Source organism: Mirounga angustirostris, unplaced genomic scaffold (assembly GCF_029215605.1).
Source record: "Mirounga angustirostris isolate CCGP_5_RB_7025 unplaced genomic scaffold, mMirAng1.0.hap1 SCAF_10, whole genome shotgun sequence".
NCBI classification, from domain to species: Eukaryota; Metazoa; Chordata; class Mammalia; order Carnivora; family Phocidae; genus Mirounga; species Mirounga angustirostris.
The window spans coordinates 53282369-53307726 of record NW_026991718.1 but is presented as its reverse complement, the minus strand read 5'-3'; the positions used below and the strand labels follow the sequence as shown (position 1 = coordinate 53307726).

At 38.4% G+C, this 25358-nt stretch overlaps 1 protein-coding gene and 1 pseudogene across 2 annotated transcripts in view; one reads left to right on the top strand and one right to left on the bottom strand.

Annotated features, from left to right (window-relative positions):
* Window positions 1–25358, bottom strand: part of PPP3R1 (protein phosphatase 3 regulatory subunit B, alpha) — a 72950-nt gene that overhangs the window by 44837 nt on the left and 2755 nt on the right. The gene's annotated exons all lie outside the window — the stretch shown is intronic.
* On the top strand, window positions 21709–22110 carry LOC135361825 (small ribosomal subunit protein eS12-like; annotated as a pseudogene).

Here is a 25358-nt window from a genome sequence, read left to right as displayed (position 1 = left end):
GACACCCCATTTGAACTTTGACTTACAGAACTATGAAATAATAACTAGGTGCTGTTTTAAGCCACTAAGTTAATGGTAATGTGTAACACAGCAACAGCAATTAACACCCAGACATACAGTATATGTGGGTAAAAGTAAAAATGTTAACATATGTTGAAGATATGGAACAAATGAAATTTTTATACATTGCTGGTGGGAACCCCAAATGACACAGCCATTTTGGGAGAGTTTGATGGATTCTTAATATTAAGTTTAATGTAACATTCAGAAATGAAAACATGTCCATGCAAAGATTTTGTACACATATGGCCACAGAAGCTTTGTTAACAGCCCAAATCAGAAACAATCTAAATGTGCATCAGCTGTCAAATGGATAAACTGTGGTATATCCAGACAATGGAGTACTACTCAGGAAAAGGAACAGACAACTCATACACACAACAACATAAATGAATCTCAAAAGCAGTAAATGAAAGAAGCCAGGTACAAAAGGTTACATGCTGCATGATTCCATTTGTAAGTACTAGAAAAGGCAAACTATGGTTACCAAAAGATCAGGGGTTAAGAGGGTCAGTGAAAAAGGGTACCAGGTAACATTTTAGGGTGACAGAAATGTTCTACACATCTTGATTGTGGTGGTGCTTACAAAACTATACATTTGTCAAGACACATTAACTACACACTTAAAATAGGTTAATTTTATTATATGTAAGTTATACCTCAATAAAGCTGGGGGGGTTATTTATTTATTTGAGAGAAAGAGCACATGCATATGTGCGTGCACAATCGGGTGGAGGGGAGAGAGAGAGAGAGAGAGAGAGAGAGAGAGAGAATCTCAAGCAAATACCCTGCTGTGTGCAGCCCCACGCAGGGCTTGATCTCACGGCCCATGAGATCACAACCTGAGCCGAAAGCAAGAGTTGGACACTCAACTGAGCCACCGAGGTGCCCCTAAAGCTTATTTTTTAAAACTCAGTAGGAGTCTCAAGTATAATGGAATTGCTTCCTAACTCAGATTTAAATCCCTACTTTTTAAAAATTTCTCATCACTTTCTTTAAAATAGTAAGTTTCCTGTCATACTATTATTCACAATTAAAGTATATCGAATTGTTTTTATAACCTACATACTCATTTCAAGGTAGCAAATTATGTATTTTTTAGATTAATTTTACAGTATCATGAGAAACCAGAAACTTACAGTAATCTTGATTCTTATAATTCTTTCATCCTTTACTTAGTCCCCCTCTCAGAGCTTAAATTCCATGAAGGCAGTTGTTTTATTATCTTTCGATATCCCTTGCCAGATCTAACACTGTCCTAAATTTATGCAAGGAAGTATTTTATAGGTGCATGTAAAAATCCAGATAGCCTTAAGGAACTTGGTTTAAGGGGCATGTTAAGCATCAATGTATTACATAACATGGTTAGATTAAGGACATACTAAGAGATTCAATAAATTCTTAAAAGTTCAGTTATTAAAGAACTTTAGATTTCTGCTTTCCTTAATGCTCACTTTTCATAATGAGTATCTATTAAGATCTGGATCTCCATACACTTTAAATAAGCAAGCAGTACTGTAATACGTAAGTAATATTTATATAGTTCCCAAGAAGAGCCTATAACCAAATAAGACAATGTTGTCACCTCTTAAAGTCTCCTGAAGATAAATGTCTACATATTCTGACAGCAGGCCCTTTGAAAATAGTCTAAACTTTACAGTATGCATCTATAAAATTTATTTTTATTCTCTCACATCTAGACATTTCAAGATCAAAGTAACTCTAAACAAAATGAGATAAGAGATCCAAAAATACTTTCATTTCTTTGCCAGATAATTTCTTTAGAAATTAAATTCCTATTCCTCCTGATTTAATGTGTATCAAAATTGATAATCATAAGATGGTAAATTTTAAAAATACTAAATAGGGGCGCCTGAGTGGCTCAGTCGTTGGGCGTCTGCCTTCGGCTCGGGTCGTGGTCCCGGGGTCCTGGGATCGGGCCCCGCATCGGGCTGGCTCTCTGCTCCGCAGGAGGCCTGCTTCTCCCTCTCCCACTCCTTCTGCTTGTGTTCCCTCTCTCACTGTGTCTCTCTCTGTCAAATAAATAAAATCTTAAAAAAAAAATTTTTTTAAATACTAAATAATATGGACTTGAAGAAAAAGTTAGAATCCAAATGTCTTCATCTGCTGAAAGACAAGTATGCCAACTTCCCACAGTTAATGTAATTTTTATAAGGAAATCAATTTCTAGGGTAAAATCACTGACCATCTTAATGCCTGTTCCAGGACAGATATTCCTTATCAGAAGTATAAAACAAGATGTGAACTGTGGATGGGTAAATTTGGGTGAAAGGAAGTAAAAAGATCAAAGGACAGAACCAAGAAACAAAAAAATCTAGTATCAGTAGACTTCCAAGGACAAGTCTCTGTATCAAGCTGAGTTCACAAGTACCCCTCCCTCTAGACACTGACTTCTCCATACAGGAAATAAGAAAGTTTGACTAGATGATTTCAAGGGGTCCTTCCAGCTGTACCGTTTTTTGTTTTTACTACTAATGAAGATGTTAGACATATTTAAATATAGGAGAAGGGGAGGGAGGGAGAAAGGGAGAGAGAACACAGACACGGAACCTCAAGAAACTTCTTAAGCATCCTGGTAGTCCAGGAGACAAGGGTTTCCCAAACAGCGTATGCTTAACTTTGTATTATGCTCTTCTGTAGGCCAGTACAACAATCAGCCTAAGAAAAGAGGCAGGGGCACCTGCATGGCTCAGGTGGTTAAGCATCTGCTTCAGGCTCAGGTCATGATCCCAGGGTTCTGGGATCAAACCCCACACTGGGCTCCCTGCTCAGAGGGAAGTCTGTTTCTCCCTCTCCCTCTGCCTCTGCACCACCTCCCCCAAAACCCCCCATGCTCTTCTCTCACGTCACGTGTGCGCACACTCTCTCAAATAAACAAAACTTAAAAAAAAAAAAAAAAGGCAATAAATCTCAGAAGTTCTTAGCAATACAAATCAAACATGACCTTGGTTATGGCAACAAATCTGGCACCAGGGATCTTGTGTATACTCTATAAAAATTAGTTATGATGCTATCATATGGCAGAAATATTCGCTAACGTGGTATACCATTGTTAAACAGTGACTAGTTTTCCAACAGAAGTCAAGAACATCTATACTTGTCAAATTATTTTAGGAGGAAAACAAAACCCTATAATTTCCTAGTCTGATAAATGCTGCCAAAATTATACTCTGTAACTACACCTAGCAAATGTTTGAGGGTACATAATGTTAACTATTTTAAAGATCCTACTGCATAAAAATATAAAGATCCTACCACATGATGGGGCCTGAAATAGTGATACCTGTTATTCAATCTTACAGTTTAAAATTTATCCATTAAAAAATATCTAACCTAACCGGGCGCCTGGGTGGCTCAGTTGGTTAAGCGACTGCCTTCAGCTCAGGTCATGATCCTGGAGTCCCTGGATCGAGTCCCGCATCGGGCTCCCTGCTTGGCGGGGAGCCTGCTTCTCCCTCTGACCTTCCCCCCTCTCATGTGCTCTCTCTCTCTCTCATTCTCTCTGTCTCAAATAAATAAGTATCTTTAAAAAAAAAAATCTAACCTAACCAATCCTATTTTTTTTCTACCCAAAATTAACCATGATTTTTGTATGTTTATCTTGTAGCCTACAATCTTGTTGAACTCATTTATTAGTTCTAGTTTTTTGTTGTAGATTTCCCAGAATTTTCTATGTAGACAATCATGTCATCTGCAAATAGGGAGGTTTTTTTTCTTTCCAATCTGTATGCCTTTATTTTTTTTCTTGCCTATTCCAGTGGGTAGAACTTTCATTACTATGTTGAAAGAGTGGTGAGAGCAGGTATTTACCTTGTTAATGATCTTATAGGAAAAGCATTCAGTCTTTGCCATTAAGTATAATGTTACCTATATGTTTGTATAGCTATTCCTTATCCAACTGAGGTAGTTCCCCCCTCTATATCTATTTTTATTTTTTTAAAGAAACTATGAGCGGGTCCTGAATTTTATTAAATGCGTTTTTCCATCAAACTATGTGATCATGTGATTGTTCTTTAGCTGTTAATACAGTGGATTATTTATATTGAGTTTCAAACAGTGAACCAGCTGTGCATCCCTGCAGTGAGACATACTTGGTAATGGCATTCAATTTTTTTCCCATACTGCTTAGTTTTATTTCTTTACCATTTTCTTAAAATTTTTGCATTACGCTGATATGGGAAAATTGATAGTTTTTGAAATGTTTCCTTTGGGGGGGTATCAAGGTAATGCGGACTATTCAAATTATCTATTTCATATTGGGTGAAGGGTGGTAGTATGTACTTTTCAAGGAACTGGTCCATTACATCAAAGTTGTCAAAATTATGTATGAGCTGTTCATCTTATCTCCATATTATCTTTTCCATGTCTGAAGGCTCTATGGTGATACCCTACACATCATTCCTGATACTGATAATTTGTTTCTTCTTCTAATCTTCCCAGTCTTGCTAGAGGTTTGTCAATTTATTGATCTTTCTGAAGAACCAGCTCTTTATTTCATTGATTTTTCTGGTTTTTGTCTTCAATTCCACAGATTTCTGTTTTTATCTTTATTCCCTTGTTCTTTGCTTTAGGTAGATTTTGCCTTTTTTTTTTTTTTTTTTTTTTAAGATTTATTTACTTGGGAGAGAGAGTGAGTGAGAGAAATTGAGAGCACAAGCCAGTGAGGAAAGGCAGAGAGAGAGGGAGAAGCAGACTCCCTGCTGAGCCGGGAGCCCGATGTGGGGCCTGATCCCAGGAACCTAGAATCATGACCTGAGCCAAAAACAGATGCTTAACCAACTGAGCCACCCAGGCGCCGCTTGATTTTGCTTCTTTTTTATTCTTCTTCAGGTTCTTGGGAGCTCAAGATTATTAACACTTTTTTTCTTTTCTAAAATGTGCATTTAGTGCTGTAAGTTTCCTTCTCAGCACTGCTTTACCTACATCCCACAAATTTCAATGGGTTGTATTTTTTTTTAAAGATTTATTTATTTAAGAGAGAGAGAGAGAGAAAGAGAGCACAAGCAGGGGCAGAGGCAGAGGGAGAAGCAGGCTCCCCGCTGAGCAAGGAGCCTGATGTGGGACTCAATCCCAAGACCCCAGGATCGTGACCTGAGCTGAAGGCACATGCTTAACTGACTGAGCTACCCAGGCGCCCTCAATGGGTTGTATTCTTATGGGGTTTTTTTCACTACAGTTATTCTCCAGTGCATGGAAACATAGGAAATACTTATTAATATATATTTTTGAATTATCACTGAAATATGCTTTTATAATTTATAAAGTAAATCCCTTTTTGTAATTTCTTTGAAAAAATGTATGAAGTTCCAAACAACTGTTATATGAACTTTAAACACAGTCCATCTGCCAATTAATCTTCCTCTTTATGCCAACCCAAAGTTTTTCCAGGACTGAAACTGAGTATATGTCCAAAAAGTTAAGAATGGTATCTTAAGTGTTTGATACACTATAAGCAATTAATGAAAAGGATTTAAGAATAAGATTTAATTCCCAAAGATGTAAAACACCTCTCAAGTAGCAACAGACACGTGACAAAAGCTTTACTAAAGCAGAGATCTTGGAGTGCCTGGGTGGCTCAGTCATTAAGCATCTGCCTTTGGCTCAGGTCATGATCCCAGGGTCCTGGGATTGAGCCCCACATGGGGCTCCTTGCTGCGCTGGAAGCCTGTTTCTCCCTCTACCAGTCCCCCTGCTTGTGTTCCCTCTCTCGCTATGTCTCTCTCTGTCAAATAAATAAAATCTTTAAAAAATTTTAAAAATTAAAAAAAAAATAAAGCAGAGATCTTTCTCAAAGTCTAGGTTTGCAAAAACAAACAAAAACCTGCTGGCTCTTTTCATCTGGTTTTACTTCTAACAGTGACATTTTCATCAAATTAAGACAATTCTTTACATAACCGCCTAATATCCTTCAGACACTTCAGATGCACTAACTTAAATTTCAATTAACTACCTTAGTTCAGGGCGCCTGGGTGGCTCAGGTGGTTAAGCGACTGCCTTCGGCTCAGGTCATGATCCTGGAGTCCCAGGATCGAGTCCCGCATGGGGCTCCTTGCTCAGCAGGGAGTCTGTTTCTCCCTCTGACCCTCCCCCCTCTCATGCTCTCTATCTCATTCTCTCTCAAATAAATAAAATCTTAAAAAAAAAAAAAAAACTACCTTAGTTCAAACTAAACATGCAATACAGTAAATGTTACTTTGTCTAGTTCTCATGGATGACTTTTTTAAAGGTAAAAGCTGAGAGGGCGCCTGGTGGCTCAGTCGTTAAGCATCTGCCTTCGGCTCAGGTCATGATCCCAGGGTCCTGGGATCGAGCCCCGCGTCAGGCTCCCTGCTCGCCGGGAAGCCTGCTTCTCCCTCTCCCACTCCCCCTACTTGTGTTCCTGCTCCCGCTGTCTGTCAAATAAATAAAATCTTTAAAAAAAAAAAAAAAGGTAAAAGCTGAGAAAGAAATCTTTAATAGTTTTGTAAATATAGACAAGTATGGAAAAAAGGAAAGTTTACCGAATACAAAAAAAAAATGAAATCACGTTTATGTGCTGGGTACTCTTTTAGAGACTTTACATACATTATCTCATTTATCTTCCAAACAATTTTCTGGTTAAATAGGGGTGTCAAGGGGGTACCTGGGTGGCTCAGTCGCTAGGTGTCTGCCTTCGGCTCAGGTCATGATCCCAGGGTCCTGGGATCGAGCCCCGCATCAGGCTCCCTGCTCTGCGGGAGGCCTGCTTCTCCCTCTCCCACTCCCCCTGCTTATGATGTTCCCTCTCTCGCTGTGTCTCTGTCAAATAAATAAAATCTTAAAAATAAATAAATAAATAAATAGGGATGTCAAGGTTAAGCAACTTGCACAAGGTCACACAGCTGGTAGTGGCAGAGAACAAATTTGAACTCACACTAATATAATTCCCATAATATTCTCACCAATATATGACAAAGCTATATCCTTTCTGTATTATATAAGAGAAGCAGTAAATTACTGAAACCATTTTCCTCTCATCTTAAGTGACTTGTCACTTCCAACTTACACTGGCACAGTGTTGTTCATATATCTAACATCGTAGTCTCAATCACAAAAACATGACAACGACAGGGTGTGAGATAGGTGGGGACAACTGAGAAGAGGAGTAAAGGGATGGAAAATATAAAACACTATTACATGGCAACTGTCCAGAAACCTGGAAGGAACAACATTAATTTGGTACTGTATTTTAATTTAAAAACATCTATTATCCCCAAACAAAATAGAAAACTCTATAAGCATAGCATTTTCAGTAATTATAATTAAGAAAATAATCTCAGAACAGAGGAAATAAAATCCTAGTAGTGGCACAGTTCTGGATGATGCTAAGAGACCACCCTGACTATGGCCAAAGTAAACAGATGAAATATAAAGTACAGGTTAGTCAAATGAAAGGTCAAGAAACACTAAAGCAAAGATGTACATAAACACCTGAAGTGAAGGAGGATCCTAGAGGGAAAATGCGTCAGAGGTACTATATTTTGAATGAAAAACTGGAGTATCCAGAAAGATGTTAGTTGATAACAATTCAAAGATATAAAAGGAACACAGTCAGAGGAAAATGACTTTGCATGAGAATTAAGAATGATAATCTGGGTGCCTGGGTGGCTTAGTCGGTTAAGCATCTGCCCTTGGCTTACGTCATGATCCCAGGGTCCTGGGAATGAATCCCGCATCAGGCTCCCTGCTCAGTGGGGAGTCTGCTTCTCCCTCTCCTCCCTGCTCGTACTCTCTCTCGCTATCTCTGTCACTATCTCTCTCTCAAATAAATAAAAATCTTTAAAAAAAAAAAAAAGAATGGTAATCTATCGGGTCAGCAAACTATGGCCCCAGGTCATATCAGGCCTACCATCTCTTGGGGTTCGGTTTTGTTTTTTTAGTGACATCTTTAATTGAGACATCATTGACCTATATTAGTTTCAGGTATACAAGAAGATCCAAATTTGTATATATTGTGAAGTGGTCACCACAGTAAGTCTAGTTAACATCAGTACCCATAAAACAATCACAAAATTTTGTGTGTGTGATGACAACTTTTAACATTTACTCTTAACTACTTTCAAATATGCAATACAGTATTAACTATAGTCACGATGCTGTATTATCTCATGACTTACTTTATATCTGAAGTTTGTACCTTTTGACCGCCTTCACCCATTTCACCTACCCACTATCTCCTGCCTCTGGCACCTACCAATCTGTTCTCTGTTATCTATGAATTCAGTTTTTGGTTTTGTTTTTAAGATTCCAGAAGTGAGGGGCACCTGGGTGGCTCAGTCGTTAAGCATCTGCCTTCAGCTCAGGTCATGATCCCAGGATTCTGGGATCGAGCCCCGCATCAGGCTCCCTGCTCAGCGGGAAGCCTGCTTCTCCCTCTCCCACTCCCCCTGCTTGTGTTCCTGCTCTTGCTATCTCTGTCTCTGTCAAATAAATAAATAAAATCTTAAAAAAAAAAAAAAAAGATTCCAGAAGTGAGAACATACAGTATTTGTCTTTCTCTTATTTCACTTAGCATAATGCTATCAAGATCTCACCCTGTTGTTGCAGATGGCAAGATTTCCTTCTTTTTTGACTGAATAATACTCCACTGTATATATACACTCATCCTACTTTCTTTATTCATTCACTCATCCATCCATTGATGGACACTTAGGTTGCTTCCATGTCTTGGCTATTGTAAATAAGGCTACAATGAACATGAGAGTGCATACAACTTTTAGTGTTTTAATTCCCTTCAGAAAAATACCCAGAAGTGGAAACTGCTGGATCATATAGTTCTATTTCTAATTTCTTGAAGAACCTTCACGCTATTTTCTACAATGGCTGCACCAATTTATATTCCCACCAACAATGTACAAGGATTCCCTTTTCTCCACATCCTTGCCAACACTTGTTATTTGACTTTTTGATAACAGCCATTCTAACAGGTTTGAGGTGATATCTATGGTTTTAATTTGCATTTCCCTGATGATTAGTGATGCTAAGGATCTTTTCATGTACCTGTTGGCTACCTGTATGTTTTCTTTGGAAAATGTTTATACAGATCCTCTATTTTTTTTAAACTGGATTGTCATTTTGCTATTGAGCTGCAGGCTCTTTATATATTGTGGATAATAACCCCTTATCAGATATATGATCTATAAATATTTTTCCCATTCAGTTAAATTTCCTTTTTATTTTGTTGATGGTTTCCTTAGCTTTGCAGGAGCTTTTTAATTTGACATAGTCCTACTTGTCTATTTTTGCTTTTGTTGCCTTTGCTTTTGGTGTTAAATCCAAAAAATCATCACCAAGACAGATGTCAAGGAGCTTACTGCCTAAATGTTCTGCTAGTTTTATGTTTTTAGGTCTTATGTTCAAGTCTTTAATCCGTTTTAAGTTGATTTTGTGTACGGTGTAAGACAGTGGTCCAGTTTCCCAAACATCATTTATTGAAGAGACCATCCTCACCCCACTATATATTCTTTGTTCCTTTGTCATAAATTAATTGACCACATATATGTGTGGGTTTATTTGTGGTTTCTCTATTCTATTCCACTGATCTATGTGTTTGCGGTTATGCCGATACCATACTGTTTTGATTACTATAGCTTTGTAAGGGTTTGGTTTTTTAAAATAATAGCTTTATATTGAAATATAATTCACCTCCCATGTAATTCATCCATCTGAAGTGGACGGTTTTTAGTACATTCAAAGTTGTGCAGCTACTACCACAAATTCCTCACATAGTCACTCCCCATCTCCCTGACTCACCCCACCACTCTACTTTCTGTTTCTACATATTTGTCTATTCTGGATATCACATATAAATGCAATCATACAGTATGTGTTCCCCTGTAACCAGCTTCTTTTACTTAAAATATTTTCAAGGTTCATCCATGTAGTATAGCAAGAATCAATACTTTTTTTTATTGCTGAATGATATTTTGTTGTATGGATATACCACATTTTATTTAATCTGTGCACGTTTGGGCTGTTTCCCCTTTTTTGGCTATTATAAATAATGCCATATAAACATTCATGTATGAGTTTTTCACTTCATTTCTTATGGGTATATACTTAGGAATGGTTATATAGGTTAGATTATATAACTTAGGTTATATAGTAACTCTATGTTTAACATGCTGAAGAACTGTTTCCTAAAGCAGCTACAACATTTACAAACCCACCAAAAATGTTATAAGGATTCTGATTTCTCCATATCCTCACCAACACTTATCTGGTCTTTTTGATTATAGCCATGCTAGTAGGTACGTAGTAGCTCTTTGTGGTTTTGATTTGCATTTCCCTAATTGAGCCTCTTTTCATGTGCTTATTGGATATTTGTTTATCTTCTCTGGAGAAATGTCTGCTCAGATCTTTTGCTCATTTTTCATTGGGTTTTTTATTGCTGAATTGTAAGAATTCTTTATATACTCCAGAAAGAAGTCTCTAATCTATGATTTGTAAAAATTTTATCCCATTCTGTGGCTTGTCTTTTTATCTTCTTGGTATCCTTTGAAGCATAAAAGTTAGTATGTATGATGTTTATCTTTTTCTTTTGAGGTTTGTGCTTTTAGAAATTCATCACCTGCGTTTGTACACTAAAGTTTTTTTGCAACACAGCTGTGCTCATTTGTGCATTGTCTACAGCTGCTTCAAGCTACAATGGCAGACTTTAGTAGTTGCAAAAGACCATATGGCCCACAAAGCCTAAAATATTTACTGTCTGGCCTTTTATAGAAATACTTTTCCAACTCCTTCCTTCACCTGAAGGGACTGCAAGGCAAATGATATCCTTTGGAAGGAAGCAGACTTTTGGTTATGGTAATCTAGGTATAGAAAATATTTTTGTAAAGAGGCTGACAACACAGGGCTATAGCCACATACTGGTGAGGGAAGAAATACAGTATAACATCAAAAACCAGATATAATTTTCACTGCCTACAATCCCACCAGTAATCACTGACTTCTGTTCAGAATACCAAATAAAATACTGAAGTGGTTTTTTACTACATAAGGCCTAGCCTCTGGTGATAGAAGGTAAGCTAGGGACAGTTTATAAGAACTGCCTTGGGGCGCCTGGGTGGCTCAGTCGTTAAGCGTCTGCCTTCAGCTCAGGTCATGAACTCGGGGTCCTGGGATCGAGCCCCGCATCAGGCTCCCTGCTCGGCGGGAGGCCTGCTTCTCCCTCTCCCACTCCCCCTGCTTGTGTTCCCTCTCTCGCTGTGTCTCTCTGTGTCAAATAAATAAATAAAATCTTTAAAAAAAAAAAAAAAAGAACTGCCTTGAAGGAAGGTGGTCAAAAGGTACAAACTTTCAGTAATAAGAGAAATAAGTATTAGGGCCGTAATGTACAACACAATGACTAGAGCTAGCACAGCTATTTGATATGTAGGAAAATTATTAAGAGTTCTAATCACAAGGAGAAAAAAAATTTTTTTCTCCTCTTTTTACTGTATTTATGTGAGATGAGGGATGTTAAATGAACCTATCGTGTCCATCATTTCACAATGTACGTGAATCAAACAATCATGCTGTATGCTTTAAATTTATACTGGTGTATGTCAATTATTTCTCAATAAAAAGGGGAGTTTGTACGGGGGGGAGGATGCACTTAACTGCCTGAGTAAGAAGTTTGGTCTTTTTCTGGTATGCAAGAAACATGGAAAAGACAATGGACCTTAAGAAAAAACCTGTAATGAGGCTTGCAATCTAATAAAAAGAGACACTTGAGGAAGTGCTCTCTGCTTTCCTTCAGGCAGGTGTTAGTGTCTGAAATTGAGGTGGCCCCCTTTGGATAAGTGGAGCTTTAATGTAAATTGGACCTATGTCCCTGGTGAAACTGGATGAACTCTGAACCACCCTGTAACTCTCTGATTCTAGGCTTCTCATTTTGTGAGATAATACATTCCTTATTATTCAGGCCACATTTAGTTGGGTGGGTAGTCTGTTACTTAGAGCCCAACACTCAGATACACTTTCTACTTTGTTAAGGAGTGTATTACCGGACAGAGAGCCACACAGAAATCAGAATGAAATGATTATGAAACCCAGATCTGCCAAAAAGTACGACATACTAGTTTTTAGTACATTGATTTTTAAAAATTTAAACAGAGGGGTGCCTGGGTGGCTCAGTTGGTTAAGCATCCAACTCTTGGTTTCAGCTCAGGTCATGATCTCAGGGTCATGAAATCCAGCCTGCATTGGGTTCTGCACTGGGCATGGAGCCTGCTTACAATTCTCTTGCCCCCTCTCCCCCTCCACCACTCCCCTGCACTCTGTCTAAAAAAAATAATAAAATAAAAATTTAAACAGCATTTTGCATTTTATCAAGCATCTTAGATAATTACCTTACTCAATACCCACAAGAACTCTGAATCAGTCAGGCTGTGGCCATTTTACGAGCATATATTTATTTGTGTGTGTCTGTGTGTGTGTGTCTGTGTGTGTGTATAAATTCAGCAAACTCCATTATAGGTCTTCCAGTTCTCTAACCCATGCATGTTCCACCACATTGTATTATATCTCACAGCATCAAACAAAATTCACTCAAAGCAACATAACAACAAAATGATTCTCTCAGCACTTAACTGTTTGATGTTATCTATAAATGTGACCCAAGAGAATAATAAAAATGTTCAAATAGCTGCTACATGCCAAGTTCAAGCAGAGTGATCAGAAGAAATCTACAGCACCTTATAATAGCTCTACTAAAACATATATTAGCGTGTATGTATGTACATGTATACATATATATACTTTATTGTATTTTAATTTTATATATATATATACATACACATACACTATAATTTTTTCTTCCACATGCCTGACTCAGTCTATGCTGTGAAGTCTCTGGGAGTCTTTTTTTTCTTTCATCTTTGTACCTAACACTAAGTTTGATATGTGTAGTAGGCAAACATAAATGTTTGCTAAATTAAGAAATAAAAGATTCAGAGTAACAGTCTCACTTTATCAGCTGTTCTAGAATATATCCAGTACAAAAATGTTATGATAAATCAACTTACGTAAATAAAAATGTTATTTACAAATTCTGAGTTTCCTTTATTTATGAAAAAGTCTACTTACCACTTAACAAATGAAATAACATTCTCACATGCAACTGACAATTTACTCAGATACGTAAAAAAATTCTTGAAGCATAAAAGAAGTCTTATAACTTCTAGAAATCAATAGTTTCCTTTCCAGTAGCTTTCCCATTGTGCTAATGCACTTAAACTTTTTTTTTTATATGTTTTATTTATTTATTCAGAGAGAGAGAGAGAGGCAGAGGCAGAGGGAGAAGCAGGCTCCCCACCTAGCAGGGAGCCCGATGCGGAACTCGATCCCAGGACCCCGGGATCACGACCTGAGCCGAAGGCAGACGCCTAACCATCTGAGCCACCCAGGAGCCCCTGCACTTAAACTTTCTAATTGTTTATTCATAGGACTTTCAGAGACCTCCACAGCCCTAGACGAAAATATAACTAACCCAGCTGCACCTTTGCTGACTTCCCAAGCCAGCAGGAAAAGTGTCTACTTATACCTATCCATCATTTACCTTTACAGTCCAGGAGAATGGAATGGGAACTGGCTTTCCGAACATGAATAAAAATGCATCCCCCGCTTCAGAGGAGCCCACAGGTTAGGGGAGGCAATTAAACACGTTTCCAAATAGCCATTAATTGCTCGAGGGAATTGGGAAAGTTTTCACAGAATGCCACGGGAATGGGATCTTGATCTTTGCCAGACAAAGGAGAAGCACAGTGCAGATGGAAGAAAAAGTAAAAACAAAAGCACCAATAAGTTTTAAAAAAAAAAAAAAAAAGATGAGGCACTTGAGAACCATTAGTATGACTTGGTTATAGCATAAAGATAGCTAGAAATAAGGATCAGAACATGAGTGTCATGCAAAGGAATTTACATTTTTTAAAGGTTTTATTTTTTTTTTAAGATTTTATTTATTTATTTGACAGAGCACAAGCGGGGGGAGCGGCAGGGAGAGGGAGAAGGAGGTTCCCCACTGAGCAGGGAGCCTGATGTGGGGCTCAATCCCAGGACCCCGAGATCATGACCTGAGCCGAAGGCAGATGCTTAACTGACTGACCACCCAGATGCCCCAGGAATTTAAATTTTTAATATAAAATGTAGCACTGACTTCCAAATGAGGCAGTGACATGGATTTCCTTTTCAGAAGAAAAACTGGCAATATGAAAGAAGGAATGAAGAAGGAAGAAACTGGAGGCAAAAAGAACAAAGCATTAAGTACGCTATGGAAATGGTCCACATGAGATCTAAATGAAACTCTAACAATGCCAGTGGCAATAGGAATAAAGAAGCTGATTCAAGAGGCATTGGGGGATCTAAAAGGGAAGACCATTTGCTATAATATGATACTTATGTTCCTGAAAAAACTTCATGCTCTTAAAACTACACATTAAAAATAACATGGCTTGGGGCGCCTGGCTGGCTCGGTGGGTTGAGCATGCAACTCTTGATCTCGGAGTCGTGAGTTCAAGCCCCACGCTGGGCATAAAGCTTACTTAAAAAATAAATAAACACCACACTAGCAGCTAGTGTGTTTTGGATTCAGCTGCCACTACTTAACAGCATGAAGCATTAATACGCTGGGAATATTATAAATACATTTTCCTCTTTATCAATAGTACATGAACCAAAATGGAATTCCTCAAAAACCCTCTCTCGTAAGTGATTGAGCCTCCTACCCCCACACCAGGTCAGGCCAGTATTCCTATGTTATACTCTTTCAGTATTATACTCTTTCAGTACAGGATGCAACTGATGACTGCTTAAGACTTAACTAGTAGTAAAGGAGAGAAAAAGGCATACCAGGTTTCCAGATAGGAGTGAATGAATAGATACTGTTTCTAGGAAGAAAAATTAGAGAATAATGGAAGCATGAATAGGAAGACAATAATGAATGTGGTTTTAGTTACTATGAGTTGAGGTGACTGACAGACACCCTCATTTAGATAAATATCCTGTAAGCAGTCAGATCCATGGACTGGAGCAGAAAAGAATGAAAGTATGAATCATCAGTACACAGGAGATGATGAGACTTTGAGAATAAACAAAGAATTTATGCATTCACTCAATTCACTTATTCAACAAATGTTCCTGTAATATGGAGGGGTCTATGCTGGCAGCTGGCGTAACATAGGAACACGGTCTGACCCAGCACGGTGGTGGGAGGCTCAGTTACTTCCTTGCGGGACTTTTGAACCATTCCAAACATAGCCTATGCAAAAGGTTCTGATGGTAGAATAAACAGATGGCAGAATAAATCTAGCATACAATACTGAATAAAACGTTCACAAAGACCAAGTTGCTAGAGTATAGAGAAAAAGGAGGAACATGGTAAAAGAAGCTGAAGTAAACAAGTAGAACCTACTGAGTCCATGCACTATGTTAAGGTGATGTTAATCCTATAATATATAGGATTTTAATTGGGAAAGTGATACAATCAATATTTAAGAGGGCCTTGGACAAAACCCAGATGAGAAGCTAGCAACAAAGATTAAAAATGGTCAGAGATACAGAAGAGCAACTAGCAGAAAATGCCACAGAAGCCAAAAAAGGAAAGAACTCCAAGAGTTTCCAACAAATTCCAACATTACAAAGAAGTCAAGTAAGAAGAATGAAGAACCGAATACATTTAATGAGTAGCAACTGGATTTCCGGGCACTCTACTGTCACCACAATCTGAGGTGCTCTTATTCCCATTTTACACTACTAAATAAGGTCAAGAGTTTATGGTATTTGTTCAAGGTCACACAGCTAATGAATGGCAGAACGAGAATCTAAATTCAAATTTTTCCAACTCCAAAGCTCGTGCTGGTATTAGAAGATTACTGCCAACACAATAACTTTCAGTTAACTGCAGATACATAATCATTCTAGACCAGTGCTATCTAATAAAAATTTCTGCTCTGTACTGACAGAAATGTTCTGTATCTGCATGAATGCAGGAACCACTAGACACAAGGAGCCACTAAGGGCTTGTGATGTAGCTACTGTGGCTAAGGAACTGAATTTACAATTTAATTTTAATTCATTTTAATTAAAATTTAAACAATTACATGTGGCTACTAAATTGCACATCACAGATCTAGACTGTAGTAGGTTGAAAACAAGAAAATGAGCAAATAAAAGAGTCAAGAAGTATGATGGTAAAGACAGAGTGACAGCCAACAAGAAGGCAGAGTTTAAGTAATTTGATTGTTCATAAATTCATTATTTACCTGAAAAAGATTACTATGAGTTAGTTTATAATTCATAAAATTCTCTTTGTTAGGAAAACAGTTGCAACATAAGTAGATATAAAATTACGACTTCCCTTATTACAGTACTTGTTTTTCCTGATATTCCAATTTTTATTAAAGATTGCCTTACAAGTAAATAATACTACAGGATGTCAGCTTACTGCATGCCGGTAACAGGAGATTCCTTGTGGCATCACACTCAGGCAGATATGATAAAAAAAAAAAAATCAGCCCTGAAATTAGATAGATTAAGGATTAATAAAACTGCTAACAGCTCCATTAAGACCAATGGTAAAGATTTTATCTTTTCTGTAGGTTGCTATGCTTCACTGTCTTGTACTTAGGTTTTAAAATGCTTATCTAGGGGCGCCTGGGTGGCTCAGTCTTGTTAAGCGTCTGCCTTCAGCTCGGTTATGATCCCAGGGCCCTGGGATTGAGCCCCGCATTGGGCTCCCTGCGCAGCCAGGAGCTTGCTTTTCCCTCTCCCACTCCCCCTGCTTGTGTTTCTGCTCTCGCTATCTCTGTCAAATAAATAAAATCTTTAAAAAAAAAAAAAAAAGGAATAATTTTTAAAAATGCTTATCTAATTCTCACAAATAAAAATGAATACTCTGTATTATTTACAAAAGACAAAAGAGAACTGGCTAGAGTACACATAAGTTTAATAATGCTACCAAAACAAGTCAAAGTGTCATCTCACAGAAATGCAACAGATTATTGCATGGCCCTCCTTGTGATACTCCTAATAAAGGGCTTTAACTGACAAAACAAAACTCTAAGGAAGGAACCTATAAGAACCTATGGACTGTTGAATTTTCAGTGCTAAATTTTAAAAGACTTCCTATAGAAATCTTCAAATGTGTAAAAAATTTTTATAGTACAAGGTTACAAAAACCAAAGACAAACCCAGAAACATGTATTAGTCATAGCTCATTTCAAAATTTTATTCCTGTGCCAGATCTATGCATTAACTGTCAACTCATACCACAAAAAGGGTATGGGAGTTCAAGGAGAAAATTCAGAAAAGGAGAGTAGATGTGAGCTGTTGAATAAAAGGTTTATTTGGAAGTATAAAAGTGAGGAAGTAATTTTAACTGGCAAGCTTGAAATAGAATAGATGCTTTATAGACTACACTTTGGAGATCATTTTCTCTTTTTAAGAAATTGTTATCCATTTAGTTAACGCTTACTAAGGTAATAAATGGAAAAAATATTACAAAAAAATTTTGTAATAAAATATTTTCTTGGGGGCCTGGCTGGCTTAGTCGGTAGAGCATGCGGCTTTTGATCTCAGGGTTATGAACTCAAGCCCCACATTTGGTGGAGAAATTACTTTAAAAAAATTTTTTTTTCTCTTAAGAGTAATTTTGTAAAACACTGTCACAGTTAGAACCTTGTTAAAATACCAACCTCAATCATTACAAAATCACTACCCGATCAAAAAATTATGCTGAATTGTTGAGTCATGCTTACAATGAAATACAGTTAAAAACCTTGGAATAAAACTAACTGTAATGAGTCAACTAGAGCATGGTACTGTTAAAATCTCTTTAAATTTAATCTTTCAAATAAGAACTAAATTATAAAAAAATAAATCCATACACTGCCACAAGTTCAAAAAAAAGGAAGAAAAAAATACAAAAAACAAAAAAGTACACAAGAAACTCAACAGTGATCAATATAAGAATATCAGTGATCAACCCTGAAAAGGCTCACTTGCCATTTTATACTTTTGGTACAATCTGAATTTTAAGCAAATGAATTAAGTGTCTTTAGAACTTTAAAAAAAAAATTAAGAATATCAATCCACAACTAGATGTTCCCCTTACATAAAACCTGAACTCTGAAAATGGTTTTTTTAGACCTATGTAACTTCGTCAGAATATATTAAAACAAAGACTGACACAGTATTAACCTCTTCTCTTGTTAATACTCCTGTTTCTTAGATTCATTCCCTAGGTCACTGACCCACTGGTACTCTCTCTTGGGTCCACTTACTATTTTTTTTTTTTTTAAGATTTTATTTATTTATTTGACACACAGAGATAGACAGAGAGCACAAGTAGGCAGAGTGACAGGCAGATGGAGAGGGAGAAACAGGCTCTCCGCTGAGCAGGGAGCCCGATGTGGGACTCGATCCCAGGACTCCAGGATCATGACCTGAGCCAAAAGCAGCCGCTTAACGGACTGAGCCACCCAGGCGCCCCCACTTACTATTTAATAACATTTACTTAATACCCTATTAACTGCATATCAAATCCCCCCAAATCAGTATTATAATCCTTTTCCATACTCCTCACCCTCAATCTCACCCCATTTGCCTCAACCTTTAATCTCAACTTCATATGATCTTGCCTCAAACTATCTTGAATTACTGAGAGAATTTAGGCCACCTCCCATGAACTACATTAAAATGTATCTGTTGCCATGGCCTACTCACCTCACTCTTTTTTTATTTTTCCCCCCTCTCTTTTAATGTCCCTTCTTTCCCTTTATCCCTCTTCTTTCTGCCACTTCCAGGACTCATTCCATTAACTATCCTTTCTTACAGCTCCCTCGCCTGGCTTCTCTTCTAATTCTAAAGAATACCAACATCTGGGCATCTGGGTCGCTCAGTTGGTTAGGTGTCTGCCTTTGGCTCAGGTCGTGGTCCCGGGGTCCTGGGATCAAGCCCCATATCGGGCTCCCTGCTCAGCGGGGAGTCTGTTTCTCCCTCTGCCTCTCCTCTCCAGCTTGTGCTTGCTCTCTCTCTCAAATAAATAAATGAAATCTTCAAAAGTAAATAAAGAATACCAACATCTGCTATCCTAAACAGAACTCCCCCCCAACTGTAAACCACTTAAGTTAACTTTTCTTTGTCCTTTTTTTTCATAAATTTCTCAGAAAAGGAACTGACACTCATTGCCTCCACTGGCTCATCAGCACTCACTCCTTTATTCCACTTACTCATTCACATATTACTTCTTCAAACACTACTTAATATCTGGTATATATCAGTATTTGTAATAAAACAATGAAAAGACAAAGACAAGGCCTCTGCATTCTGAGTTTACATTCCCTTGCAATCTTATTTTCATTACCTAGGATTTAAGTTACTGTCTTAAAGATTATGACCTCTATAACAGTTTTCATTTTTATCTCCTTCCCTCTCATGTTAACAGATGAAAAAAAAAATCTCTTATTGCCTAAGGAGAGTCATATTTCATCTTACCTCCTTGGGGAACCTCAAACTATTAATAATTCCATCTTTTCCCTTTGAATCCTCAACTACACTCCCTCTTTCCAGGCTATTCCTTTTACCCCAAACTAAATTCTTCCTCAAACCTAAACTCCATAGCTCTTATCTTGTCTCATTCTAGTCAAAATTTTAAAGAACAGTCTATACTCAATGTTTGTCCACCCGTTTATCCCTCAACTCACAGCATCCTGGCTTTCCTTGCTACCAGTACAAAATGGTGTTTTCTTGTACTATTGCCAGGGTCACCAGAACTCTCCTGATTCCTCTAAGATACTTTTAAAGTTCTTCTCTTTCCTGATCTCTGCAATATCTAGGCACTGCTGACTCCTTCGAATCTGACATCGCTCTACTAATTTTCCAACTCAATTTATTCTCAGACAACCTTCACAGATTCCTCATCCTCTATCTACCTCTTAAATGCAGTGTTTATGGTTTACCCTCTTCTCATTTTATATTCTTTCTCCATAGGATTTCATCCAGTTTCATGGCTTCAACTACTACCTAAGAGACCTGCACAGACAATGCTCAAATCTTTAATTCCAGCCCAGATTTCTCTTCTGAGCTCCAGATATAGAGTCAATTACCTGTTGGCCATTCCCACCTAGATGACCCACGATTACTTTTTTTTTAAGATTTATTTATTTGAGAGAGAGAGAAAGAGAGAGCAGAGGAGAAGGGCAGAGAAAGAGGAAAAAGGAGAAGCAAGCTCCCAGCTGAGCAGGGAGCTGCACATGGGGCTTCATCCCAGGACCCTAGGATCATGACCTGAACAGAAGGCAGATGCTTAACCAACTGAGCCACCCAGGCGCTCCGACCCACAACTACCTTAAATTCAACATGTCCAAAATAGAAATCAACATTACTCCCTCATATCTCCTTTTCCTATACCTCCTAGGCAGAGAATGTGCATTTCTGAAAAGATCCCAGATGAGGCTGATACAGCCAGTTCAGGATTCACATATTGAGAATCACTGCTCTAATACATATTACCTCTCCCTACCTTCAGGCTATCAAGTCTCTTCTATCCTAGGCCACGATATCTACGGAGCAAGCAGCAGTAATATTTCACAGGACTCTATCCTACTGAACTTACAGAATCTTGCAACATAGCATTCCAAGTATTAATTACCATATGATAAGAGAATGCTAGAGATAATACAACAGTCATCCCAGCAAACTGAAAGTTTCCTGAGGAAAGGACATTTCTTATATCCCTAAAACTGAATCTTAGCCAAGTAGGTGCTCAATAAACATTTGCTGAATGGATGGCACAATCATCTGTCCAGTCACCCAAGCCAGAAGCCACACAGGGTACACCCCTTTTCTTCCTACAACCCAACAGTCACCAAGTCCTATCTTCTACCTCTCAAAATGTGTCTCATACCTGGTCTCTCCTCCTCATCTGCACTGTCCCTACAGTCTTTTAAGTCCTCACATGAATTACTGTAACAATTTCTTAACTGGCCCCCATTCCTATATTAATTTACCCTATTTTATTACCCACACGGCCACCATACTGATCTCTTTAAAAAGGCAAATGAGACAATGTCATTCCCCTGCTTAAAAATAATAGTTTCCCACTGGTTTAGGGGGAAAAAAAGTTAACTTCTTCATATGATATGCAAACTCCTCTATGATCTTGCCTCAATCTAACTGACCACCCTCTTTCTCCTTTCCACCCACCCTAACCCTCTACCCTCCAGCCATGATGAACTGGCTTGTATATATTATGCCTCTATGGCTTTAAACATAAAGCTCTCTTTCTAGACCACCTCTCTCATTGGCTAAGTACTCATCCTTTTAAGACTCAGCTCAGGGGCGCCTGGGTGGCTCAGTTGGTATGTGACTGCCTTCGGCTCAGGTCATGATCCCAGGGTCCTGGGATAGAGCCCCACGTCGAGCTCCCTGCTCTGCGGGGAGCCTGCTTCTCCCTTTCCCGCTCCCCCGTTTGTATTCCCTCTCTCACTGTCTCTCTGCCAAATAAATAAATAAAATCTTTAAAAAAAAGACTCCGCTCAGCTCTTTCCCTGCCACCACCAAGTGGCGCAGAAGCAGAGGCTCAGGTGCCGTCAAGATTCGGCTACACTTGTAATCCACAGCCATGCCGCCATGGCCGAGGAAGGCATTGATGCTGAAGGTGTAATGGACGTTAATACTGCTTTACAAGAGGTACTGAAGACAGCCCTCATCCACGATGGCCTGGCACGCGGAATTTGCGAAGATGCCAAAACCTTAGACAAGCATCAAGCCCATCTTTGTGTGCTTTGCGCCCAACTGTGATGAGCCCATGTATGTCAAGTTGGTGGCCCTTTGTGCTGAACACCAAATCAACCTAATCAAGGCTGATGACACAAGAAACTAGGTGAATGGGTAGGCCTCTGTAAAACTGACAGAGATGGAAAGCCCCACAAAGTGGCTGGTTGCAGTTGTGTGGTAGTTAAGGGATATGGCAAAGAATCTCAGGAGAAGGATGTCATCAAGGAATACTTCAAAAATGCAAGAAATGAATAAAAAATTTGGTTTTTGTTGAAAAAAAAAAGGGGTGGACTCAGCTCAGACACCTCATCTCTCTCTTCAGGAAGCTTTCTCTGAGTGACATTTGTCTCCCTGCCCCATCCTCACCCCAGTTTGGATTAAGCCTCTCCCCTGCCATGTACTTTTTTTTTTTTTTTTAAGATTTTAAAGTAATCTCTACACCCAACGTGGGGCTTGAACCCACAACCCCAAGTCCAAGAGTCACATGCTCCACTCACTGAACCAGCCAGGCACCCATCTCCTGCTAAGTACTCTTAAGCACCCCACATTTAGTTTGTTAATAGTACACGTCACAATGCACAGTTGTTTTGTTTACTCCACTTGATTAAGTTCCTTGGAAATTACAAATGTGTCTTATGTTTGTACAGTCAGTGTGAGGTATGTTAACAGATACTTAACTAAAATTTAAATAAATACATTCCTTGCTATTCTCTAAAAAAATAGAAAAATTATCTGGAAAAGCTATAAAATCTAGACTGCTTGCCCCCATCCCTAGAATTCTGGATTCAGCTGGTCCAGGACAGGACCTAACGAGTTCCCAGATGATGCTGACACTGCTATTTCAAGTTATCGGTGCTCCAAATATATTTTCTCTTCCTATCTCCAGGATTTAAAGTCTTTTCCTAGATGCCTCCAACTCTTCCTTCTGCAATCCTAATACCGTTTTCAGACCCAAGTCAATTTTCACCTCCTTCATAAAACTTTCCCTAATGCCAAAGGAAATTAATCTTGCTCTTTCCTCAATTTCTATCAGGCTTTGTGTGCATTATTCATATGATAACTCGGGACTTTTTTCATACCTACTGGCATTTGTCTAATGTTCTAGATTTAAATGAAGATAGGAAACCTGCATTGATCATTTTAATATTTTCAACAACCAAGCACAGTAACCAGTGAACAGCAGACAAAAACTACAAGTATCTGTGATATGAATGAATCCCTGTTGCTTACCCAGACTCTGGGCCCACGGTCTGACTTGCTTAATTCTCCTGGCCCAAGCTGACTTCCTTATACTGCCATGTACTTCTGCTTGCTTTACCACCCATAACAGAGGCCTGATCTACCCAGAGTTATCTGTCCCTCGCGTTGCTTTGCTGACTAACCCTCAGTCAGCTTCTTTACCTTGCAATCTATGCCTTTTTAATTTTCTCATCCACTATGGGACATAATGAGCAGAGAAATTTTCTCATGAGTAATGTGAATTTTAATTCTGCTGGCCATAAGACAGGTTGCTTACTTTGTTGTTGCTATACAGCCTTTCTCACAAAATCTGAACTAAAATATGCTGTGTGCAACTCCAGTGCAGGTATCATGGACAGTAACAAATGTTTTGACTTCTATTTACAGATTAGGGAAATTATTTTATTTTATTTTAAAGATTTTATTATTTATTTGAAAGAGAGAGAGCATAAGCAGGGGGAGCAGAAGGGGAAGCTGAACAGGGAGCCCAATGCGGGGCTCGATCCCAGGACCCCAGGATCAGGAACCGAGCCAAAGGCAGACGCCTAACCAACTGAGCCACCCAGGTGCCCCAGACTATGGAAATAACTTTAATAAAAAGTTTAAAAACACAAAGACATAGAAAGGTCATTTATAAAATTAAAGGTTTTCCTAAAAAAACAAATTTAAAAGAAAAGCCAATTACTTACACACCGTATTCATATATGCATCCAAAATAAAATCCTATTTTTTTTTTAATATTTTATTTATTTATTTGACAGCGAGAGAGAGAGCACAAGCAGGGGGAGCGGCAGGCAGAGGGAGACCCAGGTTCCTCGCTGAGCAAGGAGCCCGATGCGGGGCTAGATCCCAGAACCCCGGGATCATGACCTGAGCCGAAGGCAGTGGCTTAACCAACTGAGCCACCCAGGCGCCCCAGAATCCTAGTTTTAAATTATCCTAAGTACATGGTAAAAACTATTTCTGATGCAAGAAAAGTTAACTAAGTTTCTAAAAACGCTCGTACAGGGGCACCTGGGTGGCTCAGTCAGTTAAGCATCTGCCTTTGGCTCAGGTCATGATCTCAGGGTCCTGGGATCGAGCCCCACATAGGTCTCCCTGCTCAGCAGGAGTCTGCTTCTCCTTCTTACTCTCCCTCTTTGCTATCTCTCTGTCTCAAAGTCTTTAAAAATAAATAAATTAAAATAAATTAAAAAAATAAAATAGGGTGCCTGGGTGGCTCAGATGGTTAAGCATCTGCCTTCGGCTCAGGTCATGATCCCAGGGTCCTGGGATCGAGTCCTGCATCAGGCTCCCTGCTAGGCGGGGAGCCTGCTTCTCCCTCTGCCTCTGCCTCTCTCTCTCTCTCTGACTCTCATGAATAAATAAATAAAACATTTTTTAATAAATAAATAAATAAATAGATAGATAGATAAAATAAAAATGCCCCTACAAAATTTACTTCTCCAAAAATTACTCATAGACTTTTCAATCACACAGACCTAAACAAACACTCTTCTGTTTGATCATTTTATTCTTTTTCTGCATGTCAGGCACACTGAAGTACTCTATCTAAAATACAGATGTCTACCTAGAGAAAAAAATTGTGAAGACATCGATTTATTTACTTCAGTAAACATACACTATTTTATCAGACAACTGACCATTAGTGGGGGGGGGGGGAGATTCCTAGAAGCTCAGTACTCAGGTGTGTGTGTGTGTGTGTGTGTAAAATCTTCATCCCACCTGGATGTTCAGCAGTTGAAAAATTCAAAAAGAGGTGAAGAGAGGGGAAGACTTTACCCTCAGGAAAAAAAGAAACTACTTTTAATATAGCAACTAAAATAACTGTCAGAAAAGATTGCTGATAAGTTCAATCCAATCTTTTTACTTTCCTCTTACTTGAATTAATCAGTGATATTCATAAGTTAATTCATAAACTAAAACCCACTGACAAAATTGTCAGTATGATCATGATACTCCGTAAGTTATAATCAAGTTTTCCAAAGGGAGTGAAAATTTTCAGAATTCCATGCTCAATTAACTAGAAAAATGAACCAGATCACTCCAAAGCCCAAATTATTTGAATTAATTAATACCCTATATAGCAGAGTTGACCTATAGATATGGTCTGGATACTTTCAAACCAGTGCTGCATTCAACAGACCAAAATAATTCTAAACTTGGGAAGCCACCGTCACAACAAATTAACTAGGTCCTGAAACGGTATTGATAGAATGGTGAGAAGAAAGAACCAAGAATAAATCAGAAAATACTGAAAAGAA